We start from the raw sequence: 16,280 nt of genomic DNA on the forward strand, positions 1-16,280 counted from the left end.
GGGTTTTGAAGGGCTTACATAAATTAAAAATTAAAAATTTAGTAATAATAATGACTCTTTTATCATTCTAAACAAAATCATTTTTTCAAAAAATATCAAATATTTTCCTATATTTTTTTAAATTTTCATTTTTGAAAGTCTTCCCCTCCCCTTCCCTCCAAACTCCCAAACATAATCTTAAGCTCTTTGAATCATATTTGAAGCTTTGTGAGGCTTCCCAAATGGAAGCCTTGATCTCAGTACGTGACAATCATTTTCATGGGTTTAGGTTGTGCTTTATTTTGAATTTAATTTTTAGTTGGTGACTCCAAACACGACCAATGAATATTGAATTCATGCATGATGATCAACACGATGTGGCTAAAAAAAATTAACTATGAACAGTGAAAAGATCACAACAGCCATCCATCTGACATCCATAACAAATTGGTATACCTTATACTATAAAATTCATAAATAAAATATTATTATTAAAAATCTATTATTTTCAATAAAAATATGATTTAAGATTAAAAAAATGTCAGTTTTACTTTTTAAAAAATGTAGTATTTAGAAATAATTTTAATTGAGTAATGAGGACACTCTTATATTAATAAAATATATAAAAATAAATCATTATTAAATTATCAATCAAATAAATAGTGACGACACTATTTTATATATTTAAATTATATTAAAAATTATTATTAAACTATAAATTAAATAAAGAGTGACAACCTGGTTATATATTATTTTTAATAAATTAATAAATTGAAAGTTAACTTATAAATTTAAATTATACTAATTGAAGTATTATTTTTCTACTTTTTTTTATTTGTTTAATCAATTTTGTAAATTATTTTGATTTTTTTTACTCTAATTATTTCAAGAGATTAATACTTATGCACTTATAGTGATTTTTTTAATAAAAAAAGACATCTAATAAAATCACTTTTTAATACCATGTTTTAGATTAGCTCTAAATATATATATATATATATATATATATATATATATATATATATATATATATATATATATATATATATATATATATATATATATATATATATATATATATATATATATATATATATATATATATATATATATATATATATATATATATATATATATATATATATATATATATATATTCTTTGAGTTTAATAGCTATCCATCGTCAATATAAAATATTTTATACTATTAATGTATCATAATTATTACTTAAAAAAATTAAAATTAAAATTAAAAAATTTCAAATAAATTAAAGATTGTGATTAATTGATTTGTAACATATTTTTACTTCGTAAGTGTATTTAATTAAATTATTTTTTTATTATATGAATGAGTTAAATTTGATTATATTAAATATTTTTTGTATATTCAATTAATTAATAGGTTGATAAATTTGATAGATCATGGATTCATGAATAAAATTATTACCATAATCAAAATTAATCTCAATTATGCAAACAAATAAAAATCCAAGATTTAGGAATGATAGAGATTTTATTTTTAGAGGTGAAATTACACCTTACTATTATTAAATTTTTGGATAAAATTAAGAGTTTTATAAATATGGCTATTCAATTAATTTCCACCGACATTGCACATCCCCTTTTCTCTTAAATTTATAGAAAGAATTAGACGTATAATATCAGAAAGTACCCAAAGTTTCTAAACATTTTTATATAGAAGAAAAAGACCATGGACAATTGGATTGTGTTTCTATATTTAGTGCTACATGATAAAATCAAATCAATTATTATCATTTTTCGGAAGCTAAATTAAAGGCAAAATAATATGTCTTGTTAAGCCTTTTTCGTGGAGAGTATTAGTATATATTGGTCATGCATATTATGCACAATTTTCTATATATAGTTTGTGGCTTGAACAATCTTTCTCAGAGGAGTACTCAAGTTGGAGATCATGTATACAAACCGAAGCTATTATCCCTTTAATATTCCTCAAGATACAAAGTATTTGAACTTTGTTGTACCTGATGAAGGCTCAAAAATATCTTCAACGGATTATCGCAAAAGAGTTGGCATGAATAGAAACAAAGGACAATGGACAGTAGAGGAAGATGGGTATAGATAAATACAAAAACCATACTCTTATTTTTTTCATTAGTTACTTTTTTTTTCCGGCTGTTTATTAAGTATTTCTTTAATAATTTAAAATGTTTTGACCTAAAAAGGTTTTTTTTTATATTTTATGTAAAAACAGGTTATTGGTTCGGCTTGTTGAACAATATGGATTGAGAAAGTGGTCTTGTATTGCTCAGAAATTTTCTGGAAAAATAGGAAAACAGTGCAGAGAGCGATGGCATAACCATCTGAAGCCTAATATTAAGGTCCAGATTTGAACCATGTCTCTATTTAAATTATATAGTCAAACTCTTACCACAAATTACGCATATAATTATATTTTATGCACATTAGTTGTTATGTAGGTTTAATACATATACTCATTAGAGGCTTTCCCCCCTTAATAGGTTACAAATAAACTCAATAGTAAATCGTTCTTAAAGTTTGTAATAGTGGTTATTGTTGATGGTAGTTAACGTTGGTGGTTTACAATACAGTGGTTGAAAAGAAAATCAAGAGTAAGAAGGCGGGGAGTGTGTGGTTAGCGGTTATTTGGAGTGTTTGGCTTTGTAGGAATAGTATTATTTTCAAGAATACTGAGTGGAACATTGCCGACATTGTTTGGAACTGCAAAGCTTTGATTTGGCGTTGGTCGTTTATAGGGAAACTTACGCAACTCAAATGTAACTTTTAGCAAAAACCCGTTGCTCTACATAGGATAGGTTCTATTTGGCCGTGTAATTTTCTTTTGCTTCTACCTTCTGTTTCTTTGTATCAGACCTGCTGTTCCCTTGTATCAGTATGGGAGCTCTTGCTCTTTTTAATAGCAACTAGCCTTTAAAAAAAAAACAATACAGTGGTTAAAGTGGTGGTTTTCTTGTACTTATACCATAGTTTTAAATTGCGGTTGCAGATGCGGGTGTTGCGATTGCGGCCATTGTGGTTGCTGCGATGTGTAGTGCGGCTGCTGCGGTGTTAATTTAAATTTGAAAATACTTGAAATACACCATTAAAAAACACTTAATGATAATATTTTACATTACAAATCACATGTAAATTGAGTTTATAGGTTCTCAAATGTTAAGTTATGATAAAAATATTTGAAGAAACATGGGTGAAGATGTTAGATGTGAATTTTATTATTGTTGGACGTGTGCTTATAAATCACACTGCAATTGCGGCCTGATGCAGATGCGAAGGCTACCGCATCAGCAATATTATGACTACAATTGCGGCTGCGGACCGCAATTTAAAACCATGAGTTATACGAGTGGTTAAGCATTAGTAGATGGTAATGAGCGTTTGTGTCTATGGTGATCAAAGTAATGGTTTTATGATGGTTATAGTAATAGTTGGTTGTGGTGAGCATTGGTGGTTTAAAGTGTTCAGAGGGGGTGATTGTCATGTTGATTTTAAAAACTAAAAATTCACAACCACAAAAATGTTTGATTCAAACTAAGATATTTAGAGTTCACTTACTTCACATATATTTCTATTTTCATTTTATATTCAACTAATAAATATTTTAGAAGATATTGAGTATTATTCTCACTCTATTGTTACAAGTTTTTAATTATTGCAGAAAGACATGTGGAGTGAGGAGGAGGACAAAATATTGATCAAAGCTCATAGAGAAATGGGAAACAAATGGACAGAGATTGCTAAGAGGTTACCAGGAAGAACCGAGAACGCAATTAAAAACCATTGGAATACAACAAAAAGAAGAGGATGCTCCAAAAGAAAGCATTACTCAAAGTATCCTAGAGGCACTCTTCTACAAGAATATATCAAGAGCTTGAACTCAGACCAAAACCCTCCAAATGATTATAGAATAATATCTTCAACTAATGCCAATGTTGTGAAATACGAAAGCGCAGTATCAGCTGAGTCTCAGAAAGCTAAACAGTTTGATCCCATGGAGTGTTCGGTACCATGTTTTAATTTTGATGATTTCTCAGATTTTTGTTTGGATCCGAATTTGTTTCAAGATGGGTATAGTATGGATTCTCTGCTAAATGATAGAGAATTTATTGAAGGACCAAACTATTTTGATATTGTGACAGAGATGCCAGTAGAGAATATAGAATATTAGTTTAAATTAGCATGCAGTACACTATTTTTTAGTTGTATAAGTTTAAATCAAGATTTTATTATTTTACACTTTTATACATGGGAATTTATGTATCTCTTGGTTTCAAATTTTAGAAAAATAAAGGTTTCAGGTAATTTTTATGTCATGTTTGTATAGTATTAGTGTGTGCTATATTTGCAATCAGTATTGAAATTATGCTTTTAGTGTGTGTGCTATATAGAAATTATGGAAGTTAAAAAGCATACTAAGAAAGTACATGAAAGAGATACTTGTCTCATGGAGTCTTCTTCAAACATAAGTAAAACAATCCTTTTGCAGAATGAGAAAAATATTAATTCAGCTGCAAAAACAATCATTGAGTTAAGATTCTTGTGCAACAGTTTGGCACTTTAATAGAATAGCACTTCGACTTAATATTATTTTATTAATACCAAAAACCACACTAGAACTCATACCTTTTTATAGATCTCAGGTATCTCTACAGAAACATATCTCCACCAGTATTATGAGGGAAAAACTCTAGCATCATCATTTTCATAAGTTTCAAATCTCATTCGGTCATTAACTTAAAGTTAATTGAGTGACCGGCTATGTTTAAAACATTGATTCTTTTTATTTAAGCGATTGTATTGCAGGAGGAATTCTATCCCTCATTTGTGACTACTCAATTATTCAATAAATTCTAAGTACGATGTGTGGGAATTGATCTACTAAACTATGGAATGCATAAAAAAATCATAGAAAATTAATATGATTGATTGTCAGTTTATATGATTATACAATCCACTATTTATAGGAACACTAGTTTTGTTGAAGAGGTTGTGATTACCTACCAACTTTAGCTTTGTATGACTATTTAAACAGATGCTTGAAAATAAATGTGGTGTCATATGCTAGTATACGTGTATGTTTTAAAAAAGCAACTGAAAAGGATATCAAACCCACAAGAAGTGAAGGTAACTTAGATTGATTATTGTAATTGTAACGCCCAATTTTAATTTAGGTTATTTTAAATTATTATAATAAATATGTGATGTTGTATTTTGATATATTTGACGATTAATTATGCGATGTGATGATGCGATGTATTTGGCGAAGAACGTGCGTATATGTTGGTCTTATATGATGTGAGGATGTTTTGTGTAGGATTCTAAGCGGAGAATATAGTAAAATTAGAAAATAGAGGATTGAGATTTAAGGGTGCATAACTAAAAGTGTAGAGATGTGGGGGTGTAGTGAGAGATTTGATAGAAGTAATATTGTTAGAATTATTAGTGGAATATTATAATTATTGACATTTTAATAATTAACAAACATAAGGAAGGGTAAGATGGGATTATATTAGAGGTCTAAGGGTTAATATTGGGAAAAACAAGAAAGAGGGAATCACAATTGTTGAATCGATCGTGAAATCAAAGAAAGGAGAGAAGAAGAGACTAGGGCTCAGGAGAGGAAGAATTCCCATGGCTAAGGTTGAGCTTTTGCAAGAACACTAAGGTAAGGGTGAGGTTCTGATTATCTAATAAGGGATATAACTGTAGGTAAATTGATGATTGCAGGTTAGACTTGGGGTTAGATGGTTTGTAGGGTTTGTTGTGATTTGATTGAATTTGTTATGATTTGATTGAATTTGTTGTGATTTGATTGAATTTGTTGTGAAATTGATGAGAATGATGATGGGGTAATGTTTATTTCCAATTTGTGTAGAATATAGAAATTTTTTTGTTGTTAAAATTATGAAAAAAATGGTTTTTGGGGTTAAGAAATCACAGCCCTAGAAACCCAAAATCGCAGAAAAAATTCAGTTTTTAACAGCATGCGTCGACCTAAAGAAAGTTTACGTCGACTCATAGATTTTCAAAAACCCAGCAAGAGTCGACTCATGGTCGACCTGAGCAAACCCGAAGGGAACAGACTCAGCTATGCGTCAATCTAAGAAAAGCTTGTGTTGGCTCACAACATCCAACTTTTTGACAATTTTTGTAAAGATCGTAACTTTTGACTCGGGTGTCCGTTTGACACGCCGTTCGAACCGTTAGAAAGCTAAAAACATTTTCTATCTTATGATAACCAATTCCATATCAGTAGATAAATATTTTAGGAAGAGTAACCCAATATATGTAATGATGATGTATGTGTTTTGATACGAAGTACCATGTTGTTTGCGAAGATGATGTGTGAGTAGTGTGGTTGCCTTATATATGATGTTTTGTGATGATATCGATGTTGTGTTGAGTACCGTTGCTCTGTAATTGCATGAGAATGTTGTAGTATTTGTGTCTCATACATTGCATAATAATTGAAGATGATTTTGTTGTGAAGGATCGACATTCCGAAGTTAGTCGTTGCCTTCGTTTGGCATTACGAAGTTAGCCAATTGCCCACAGATGGCATTTGCTAAGATTTTGGTACCACATGCATTATGTCGTGTCAATATCATTCCATTGCACTTGATTTGGTTGATGATGGGATGATGAAATTGTATTATGTAATCGATGCGTGACTATGATGAATAATGATGAGATTGTGGATGTTTTTTAATAAATCTCGAAGTATGACTATACACTGTTGGACTTAAAATCTAACTTGATGTATCTGTCATATGCTTATAATTATGCCCTTTATTATATTTTCGTTGATATCTCACCCATTTTGTTTGAATGTTACCTCTACGTGGGTAACATGCAGGTGATCAACACTAGGCGAGGTTAGATGTCGTTTCGAGTCGGTGTCATGCTCGGATACGTAACACCAGGGAAGGATGAACGCCTAGTTTTTTCTGTGTTTTAAATCGTTGTTTATGTTGAGTATCTTGAGAGCAATATGACTCTCTTTTATTTGAATAATTGTTGGAGTTTTGATGATTAAAGATGTTTATAACTTGTTATGTTTTATTTTCCGCTGCAATAATAAGAAGTTGAACGTTTTTGAAGTTTTGTAACAATGAGGTTGTAGGTTCATTTCGAAAGTGTGTTATGTATCTATGTTTTACAATTTGAGCATGTGAGTTTTTATGTTGGTGACGAAGTAGCATCCATTCGTGATGATTTGTATTGAAGTTTTTATTTACTCTGATTTATCTTATTAATTAAAATAACGATTGGGGAATATGGTGTTACAGCAATGAACTATCTTTTCTGTAAATTAGCATGAACAAGATAGAAAGAATATATAATTGTCACAGGTTCAGTTTTGTAGCGAACAAAAGTAGAACAATGTTTAAAAGGTGAGTTGAATTCAAATATGGAGAGTATGTTGGGTAATGATCCATTAATATAACATAGTCATTTATGTGTACATGATGTGTAGTGTCGTGTCAGGAAAGGTCAGAAAGTGATTAAAGGTGTATCTCTATAACATCAAAAGCATATATTTTAGGGCAAGGAGACAAATATATATGCCTCGCTTGTAACCCTAAAACATGTATGTTCTTACTCTAAAAATCCTTTATGGTTGTGGGTACTTATCTTTAAGGAGCTATTCTAGTGAATATCTCTATCCTACTATTTTCAACAATATTTAGCATGAAATCCGCTTGTTGCTAACAAAGTTACGTCCAAATAGGTCTCCACTGAGCGATGTGTAACACCCTTCTAAACCCCCGCGGAAAATATAATAAAAATTCAGAGTAAACATGAAATACAAGGGTATCACAATTTCTTTAATATAAAATATCTTAGTCAATTGTCATGCCACACAGGAAACCATTTAATATGAAACACAATTCATGTTCAACACAGCGGATCACAACTCTTGACATTGCATATTCATCATCTATGCAAGTCACTACAATACAACTATAAAACAACAAAACCAACAAGATAATTCGTCTCTAAACTAGCGTTTCCCAGTGTTACAATCAGAGCATGACACGACTACGGACTAGCCTATGAGCTATCCTCACCCATTCTGATGCCGCTACTCCTTAATCTGTAATCATTAAAGTAAGGGTGAGTTTCATTCGAATTAATAAACATTATGCAGTCATAAGCAATAAAATCTCATAGCAATTATCATCCACTCAAACATACATATAATCGGAGTCATCACAACAAGCAAACATCAATTCAACAATATTGGCCATCAGCCCACAACTGATCAATTTCATCAATGATCAAGTTATATTAACAACAACTCCTCAATACATCAATCACATAAACACACCAAGGCATAACACTGGATTTCATCCAATCATGTTATAACCAATGCATATTGTGGTGTCGTTTTCTTTTACCTCCCCGTTTCACTTGGGAGGACGGCACGCTAAACCCTTCACGCGAAATTTGGAAGGAGAATGCGCCCGTGGTGGGATGAATTTTATTTCAGTTCTTCCTACGATATCACACGAACTTTCTTATTTGTCCTACGAGTAGGAAAGGGAAAAAAAGATCTCAACTAAACCCTAGGAGTTTGCTAAGTGTGGGGATTTACACCTAGACTAGAAATTCTGGAGTCCGGGAGGTCGGTTATGCATAGGGAAGTGTTTAAACACCCTACATATCTGTAGTACTCTACAGGAACCTTCTCTGTGTCATTGTGTTTGTGTTTATTGCTAATGATTGGGAAAGTTTCTCCTTTGTATTAGGAGAGAGAATTGAATTGATTTTAAAAGACAGACAGACAGACAAACTGACTATTTTTGGTATTTTATTAGCTCGCTGAGATTCCTTGTGAACCTCATGCCTACATATCCCTAGTGGAAGTCAGAGCTTAATGTAGTTCGGGGAACTAACTAGGGAAATTAATTATTTTTGGTGCCTTGCTTGAAGCTCAAGGTTGAAGCTTGGAATTAAATCTCTGTTTACAGTAAAGAGACATGAAATTATCTCTACAGAGAGGTATTTGTACTATTCTACCACAAACATTTAAAGGAGTGACAGAATAACTGAATTCATTTCATTCAAGAGGGGGACCTTACTTGTGTATGTGCAAGTATACCAGTCAAATGCCTCTTAAATGAAAGAAAGATGCTCATCCAAATTAGGGAAAGTTACCACATGTCTGGGTTTTACTGCCAGCTCATGCCTTTCAAAATCCTAAATGGGAGACTTGATTAAAATTGAAATTGAATGTTTGTTTGTTTGAATGTGGTAGAGTAGTAAAAATATCTCTCTATAGAGATAAGCTATGTCTATCTACTGTATAAAAGATTTGACTTTAGCTGGCTTGTATGAGGCCCAAGCTTGAGGCTTTTTTGATTGATTAATTAATTATTGACTCTGGGAGATGACTCCACTGGGGATTAATTACAGGGTATTTTTTGTGTTCTGTACAAAGCCCAGAATTGAGGCTGACTTTAGCTAGGGAAAAACACTATTTTCTGCCTTGTACAAAGCCCAAGGTTGTGGCGGACTCTTAAATGAATTAAGTATGGATGACTATATGGGGAAAGATCCTAAGTGTTAGGAATCTTTGACACATGAAAGATATGGTTTATCTGCCTTGTACAAAGCCCAAGGTTGTGGCTACTGAATGATGAAGAACTCACTGGGGAGACTCTATTATCTGCCTTGTACAATGCCCAAGGTTGAGGCTGACTCTTGACAGGGGAGTTTTATTGTTTGGGTGCCTTGTATGAAGCCCAAGGTTGAGGCTAACTGTTTTTGTTGGTTTTGACTCTACTGAGGAGGTTTTATTTATTAAAAGACTGTTTTTCCTTTGGAAGCTAACCCTTTCCAGGGATTTTGACTCAGCTGGTGAATTTGTCTGTTAAAAGACTGACTTTATCATGTTTTTTGGAGGCTGACCCTTTCCAGGGGTTTTGACTCTTTTGGGGAAATTATCTCCTAAGAGAAATGAATCTTTATTTATTGACATTTATTAATTGATTTTGGAGGCTAACCCTTTCCAGGGGTTTTTGTTGAAAATGAAAGAATGTGTGGAAGCTAACCCTTTCCAGGGATTTATTGAAAGTTGATTTTAATTGACTTTGGAGGCTAACCCTTTCCAGGGGTTTTGATTTTTTAGACAGATGTTGGAGGCTAACCCTTTCCAGGGATTTTGTTGAAATGAAAGATTTGGGTAGTACTCCATTAATTATTAAAGGATGAAAGGATTGGCAGAAAGATTGTCTAGTGGAGACTCTTTGTTTAAAGCCCAAGATGAAGGCTGACTCAATGCTGAGGATGACCAAAACATAGATCCTAGACTCTGCTAAGGAAGATTGATGAAGATAAGGGTGACAGAGACTGTCCATGTCTCTCATTCCAAAAAGTGTACTCAATGCAAAATTGAGACAAACTTAGCTTGTTTAAAGTCTGGTTTAAATTGGAAGAAACTCACCAGGGTAGGCTAAAAGGTGACTAAAGACCTGTTCCTATGTTTATAAGAAACCTGATGGGTCCTTGTATACAAGCTCAAGAGCAAGCTGGAAATGCTTTTAAGAAGCCTGTGGGTCCTTGTACAAAGCCCAAGAGGAGGCTAATCGAGGGTCCTTGTTATAGCACAAGAGAAAGCTATGTGGTTTTGAACTTATTTTGGCTCTAAGCAAATGGGTAAGAGGTTTCACCGGGAATAATTCCTCTTTGGGTGGATGTGTCCTATTATTTTGGATTCTAAGGTTTTTGCCAAGATGTTTCACCGGGAATAATTCATCTTGGGGGTTTGAACTACAGATCTCTAATTAGGAAAGAGCCTTCACCGGGAAGACATTCTCAATCCTAGGCCATATTCCTATAATATGTATATAGTTTAACTGTCCTAAGGTTTATACTCAAACGTAGTTCTAAACTAATATATGCACAGTTTATATTTGACAGTAATTTAAATAAAGACTGTAAATTGAAAGCTTGTAAAGCCTAACCTGGATGGAGTGGAGGCCATTGAAGAAGTATGTACAGAGCCTCAACAGTATTTTTGTTGTTTTGTTGATAACAGTTGAATATATATGATAAACAGTTAATGGTTTTTGAAAACAGAAGAAGTGAAGATGGACAAAGGTCACATAGGTATCTGAAGAGTTTCACCGGGAATAATGCCCTTCAAATACCAGAAGAATGTTTTGAAAACAGAAAGAAGATTTTGAAAACAAGCTAAGAAGAGAAGGTTTTTGGGACTTACACTCTATTAGAGGCCCAGTACTTTACAGTACTGGTTATGAGAGCAATTTGAAAATGATTTTGAATGATACAAGGTTTTGTTGTTTGAAAACCTTAATCATTTGATTTTATCAGAGATTGAAAATAGTTTTGAGATTTGACAAAAGTCAACTTAATTAAAGTAAAAATAAAGATTTTTACTTAATTAAGACCTAAACAATTAGGGTTTCATCATAAAATTATTTACAAAGTGATTTAGTTTAAATCAAAGTGAATATATATATATTTAAAGTATTTAAAAAACACTTAAAAACATACTATTTTAAACCTAATTAAAATATATGAAATAAATAATATTTTTATGATTTTTTTGATTATTCACAAAATAGGTGTGTTAAATAAGAAGTGTGTGAAAAATGAAGTAAAAAAGAATTAGTTTGATAGGTTAAATAAATATGTGAAATTGTGAAGAAAAATGAAAGAAATTAGTGTTAAAAAAAAGGTTTTGTCCCTTGGAGGGTTTGAACCCACGCCCTTGAGGTTACCAGTCCAAAACAACACCACTGAGCCAACGCGCGCTCAGTGTTAGTGACTTGCCTCCATTTGGTCATATTTCAAAACAAGTTGTAAATCCTTAAAAAATAAAAGAATCAAAAAGTCTGGGGCGAGGGGGATTCGAACCCCAGACTTGTGGCATGATGATACTAAGGGCGCATGTGTGGCCACTAGGGCAAGTTGTTTAGTCATTAATAAAACGCATACCACTCAAAATAAAATAAACTCTGCCCTGAGATTTGAATTTTGCGCGCCACCACCATCTTCGTCTTCAACCTCAAGCTCCATGAGTTTGAATTTCTGAACTCACTCGTTTCTCAACCATTTGTCATGATGTAAACACGAAACTTGCTCTAATTTCACTCACGATTCTAAATATGTAACTAACATGAACTATCATTAACTACATCTAACTAATTTACCAGAAATCGTGAAGAACCCTAAAATTTCAAAATCAAATTAAATGACTATACTGAAAGATAAATGGATGATGATAGAGGGTTTTCAGTCCTCTGATGATGCTGAACAAGATAGAATCGAGCTATTTCACAAAGAGTACTTAAATTAGAGAGGTGAAGTTCAGAAACTTACCTCTGAAAATGGAGGTCGTGAGGATGATTGAGGGCACCTGGGCTTGAATGAATGATCTCAATAGCTTCCCTGAGACTCAATGATGCTAACTGAATGCTTATTGTAGCCTGAATCCTTCTGAATTGTTCTATGGACCTCCCTCGATTTGAGCTTCAAGTGGACATGGAGGTTGTTGAATCCTGAGTTACAGATGAGCTGCAGCCATCTGGTTAGCTTCACTATGACCTGAGGAGTGTGTCTGGATGATTGGCTTGCCTTGAAACCTTCTGAATCACTCCATGGACCTCCAACTGCAAATGCTCCAAAGTGAGAGCAACAATAGTGTTCCTCCACCTACAGAAGTGATCCAGGTGCTTGGATCACCTCAAATGACCTCCCTTGAGATGTTAGAATGCTCACTTCCCAAAGATAAGCTTTGGTTTGAAGAAATCGATTCTTCTTGCCAAAGAACTTTGAAAAACAATGAACAAGAGGAGAGAAAGAGAAAGCAAGTAATATGGTTGCTTTGGTGTGTTTTTGAATGAGGAATGCATCTGTATTTATAGGCAAATGGATCAGTATAGCTGCAGAGGAGTGAGCTTCCTTAGTGAAGTTGATTTGCTTTCTTAGCCATGAAGGAATTTTGCAAATATCTCTTATGCAATGATGAGAATTTTGATTCCATTTGATCAATCCCCTAGCCCTCGATTTTGCTTGATCTTAGGGGACAATTCTGAGCCAGAAATGAGCTCTAATTGGTTGGTGAGAAGATTCCTTGGGTGATTCATCAATTTGCCATAAATTCACAAATGTAATCATTACATAATCACATGTTCTTGTTTTTAGAATCTTCTTCAATCCTTATGGCATGGTGAAAATGAATGCATGGCATGGTTTCAGATGTGTTATGGGTCGTGTAGCATCCATAAGAGAGGTTATTTGCACAAAATTTGCAAAGTCCAAAAGTGTCCATGACCTATAATTTTACTTCATGAGGCCAACTTTGAACAAGCATAACTCTTAGCTCAAATTGAATTTGGAGAAGGTTGAACACAATTTGGAAAGCCCTAAACATCTACTTCAATTCATTAGTTTATGTCTTCTTCAGAATCATTTGGGAAATTTGTGAAAAATGAGCCCAAAGTTGGATGAAAACTAGGTTAAAACACTTAGAAAAATTTCTAAGTGTTTATGACCTAAACTTCAAAATTTCCAAAACTTCATAAATGGTTGATCTTTTGAAAAAAGTTTCTTTGTAAGATGTTGTTTTATTTTGCAAGATCTACAACTTTCATGTTGGAAGTTTTTTGAGTTGTGTAGGTGAAATTTTGAGATCTCACCATGCCCTCAAAAACCCTAATTCCCGACTTTTCGCTCCTTGATGAATTTCTTTGAATTTCTTTGGCCAAATGACTTTGACATCCATATATTGATGATATTGATCTTTGAAAGTCATTTTTTGACCAAAAACCTTAAAAGTCAATGATGATCCTTCACAGTTGACTTTTTCCTGACAAAGTGAATTTTTGGGCTTTTGTGTAGAAATAAGATCTTCTCCACAAATGGATGATATAAATGGATTATATGGAGTTAGTAGAGATCCTTGAATCATGTCTTGAGTTTTGGATTCATGCCCTGATCAGAAGTCAACTATCTTGGTGAATTAGGTCAAAACCCTAATTTGTCGACCATGTGAAAATAATGACTGTAGACTTTGAATTGAAGTGTGATGTCCAGTAGACCTTGTAATATGAGTTATTTGAAGATGATTGATGTCTTTGAATGACCCTCTGAGGTTTTTTAGGGTTTCCCAAATGTGATCCCTGATTTCAGTCCTTGATAGGCTCAAAACCCTAGTCTGGTGACCTGAGTAAACCTGTACTCATATGACTGGATGTCTAATCAATCATAGATGAGAAAAGTGAAGTTTTTGAGCCCCATGATTGTATTAGAGACTAGTCTTTGTATTGATTGATCCTTTGCCTGAGCTTTCTTGTCTTTGAGCATCCTCGATTAGGTACCAGATGGAGAAATGACTGCTCTGGGTACTTGTCTTGACCTGATAAAAAAATCTTGAAGATATGTCATCTCAGGGGGGTCAAAAATTAGGGTATGACAGATGCCCCTATTTAAGTTTCTTTTATCTGGAGGGAGAGAGATTGATATCTCGATCTCTCCTGCGTAAAAGAGACTTAAATATCAAAGAATGCCCGAATTTTGGGCGCTCCTGAGATGTTGTAATTGATAAAATCTTTGCATGATTTGATCCCGTTGTCGCACTTGGCGGGGGATGAGGAGACAAACTCCTGCAGAAATACTTGATGTGGATTCTGGTGAATGGATGGCAATGTAGGATGCGCAATCCATCTTCTTTAACTAAGTGCTGATACTTAGAAAAAGGTGAACAACCTCCTCTCGTTCCGGATGTCCAAATCTCGAAACTGGTCTTAGTTGCGTTTGGACAATATCTCAGATAAAGAGAAAATTTCCAAAGGTTTGTTTCCTCGTCAAACTTCTCATCAGCGCTTGGAGATAAGATACCATTTGACGGTAAATAAAGAAACTTCAAAGATTTGTTTCCTCATCAAACTTCTCATCAGCACTTGGAGATGAGATACCATTTGATGGTAATAAAGAAACTTCAAAGGTTTGTTTCCTCATCAAACTTCTCATCAGCACTTGGAGATGAGATACCATTTGATGGTAATAAAGAAACTTCAAAGATTTGTTTCCTCATCAAACTTCTCATCAGCACTTGGAGGTAAGATACCATTTGATGGTAATAAAGAAACTTCAAAGGTTTGTTTCCTCATCAAACTTCTCATCAGCACTTGGAGATGAGATACCATTTGATGGTAATAAAGAAACTTCAAAGGTTTGTTTCCTCATCAAACTTCTCATCAGCACTTGGAGATGAGATACCATTTGATGGTAATAAAGAAACTTTAAGGGGTTGTTTCCTCATCAAACTTCTCATCAGCACTTGGAGATGAGATACCATTTGATGGTAATAAAGAAACTTCACCATCTTCCCTTTTGACCTGGCATCTTTGAAAGATTGTCATATGGGCCCATGCTCTTTTGAGGGGCTAATGACCTTGTTTGAAGGCAGACGAACCGTTTTCGGGGTGAAAACTGCCATTCGTTAACTGGTGCCTGGGGAATCAACAAACTGTTTTCCTAAGAGGAAAACTACCATTTATTGACTCTGTGGGGAACTAAACATCCCTGAAACAGACAAACTGTTTGAAGAAACTGCCATTTGTCGATCTCTTGAGTATTTAACAGACAAACTGTCTTTCCTTGGGGAAAGACTACCATTTGTTGACTCCGCTGGGGATCATGAACTATCTTCTGGATGAAGACTACCATTCACTGATTCTGTTGGGGAATCATTTGTCGATCTGCTGGGAGATTCTGGATTATTCTTTGACAAGAAGTGGCATCACTTGACCCTGCTGGGGAAATACCAGACCTGTAGGGAGTTCCGGAATGTGAAGCAGACTATCTTATCTGAAAAAGACTGTCGAGCATTGCTCTGCAGGAGATTCTCAGTTGAGGGATTCCAAAAGTGAACAAACTATCTCTTTGAGGGAGACTACCATCTATTGACTTGCTTGGGGAAATCTCTCTACATGGATCGTTGTCTTGAAGGAAAAAGTTTCTCCAGGACTTGCAGGGGAAATCTGAGTTCATGCCCTCATGACTCGGGCATTCTCATGATTAAAAGCCTAATTTGACTATGCAGTTGTGATGTAATGTATGCATGAATATTATGACAATTATAAAATGTAAAGTGAATGTGAATAGAATTGTCGCGGATGTAAAACCCTAATGATACGACTTGAATTCTTGTTGATCAGAAGATGTCCTCTTCTTGTAGTTCGAACTCTGTTGGGAATATCTGGTTATCAGTTGTCCGCTGTCCGAAGTGAGTAATATGAATTGAAGTAA

The 16,280-nt window shown here is 33.8% G+C and overlaps 1 pseudogene; it reads left to right on the forward strand.

Moving 5' to 3' along the window:
- The first annotated feature begins 1,841 nt into the window (after positions 1 to 1,841).
- LOC131648801 (transcription factor MYB98-like) lies at positions 1,842 to 4,164 on the forward strand (annotated as a pseudogene).
- The last annotated feature ends 12,116 nt before the right edge of the window (positions 4,165 to 16,280 follow it).

The sequence above is a fragment of the Vicia villosa genome, linkage group LG2 (assembly GCF_029867415.1).
Source record: "Vicia villosa cultivar HV-30 ecotype Madison, WI linkage group LG2, Vvil1.0, whole genome shotgun sequence".
In the NCBI taxonomy this organism is placed as follows: Eukaryota; Viridiplantae; Streptophyta; class Magnoliopsida; order Fabales; family Fabaceae; genus Vicia; species Vicia villosa.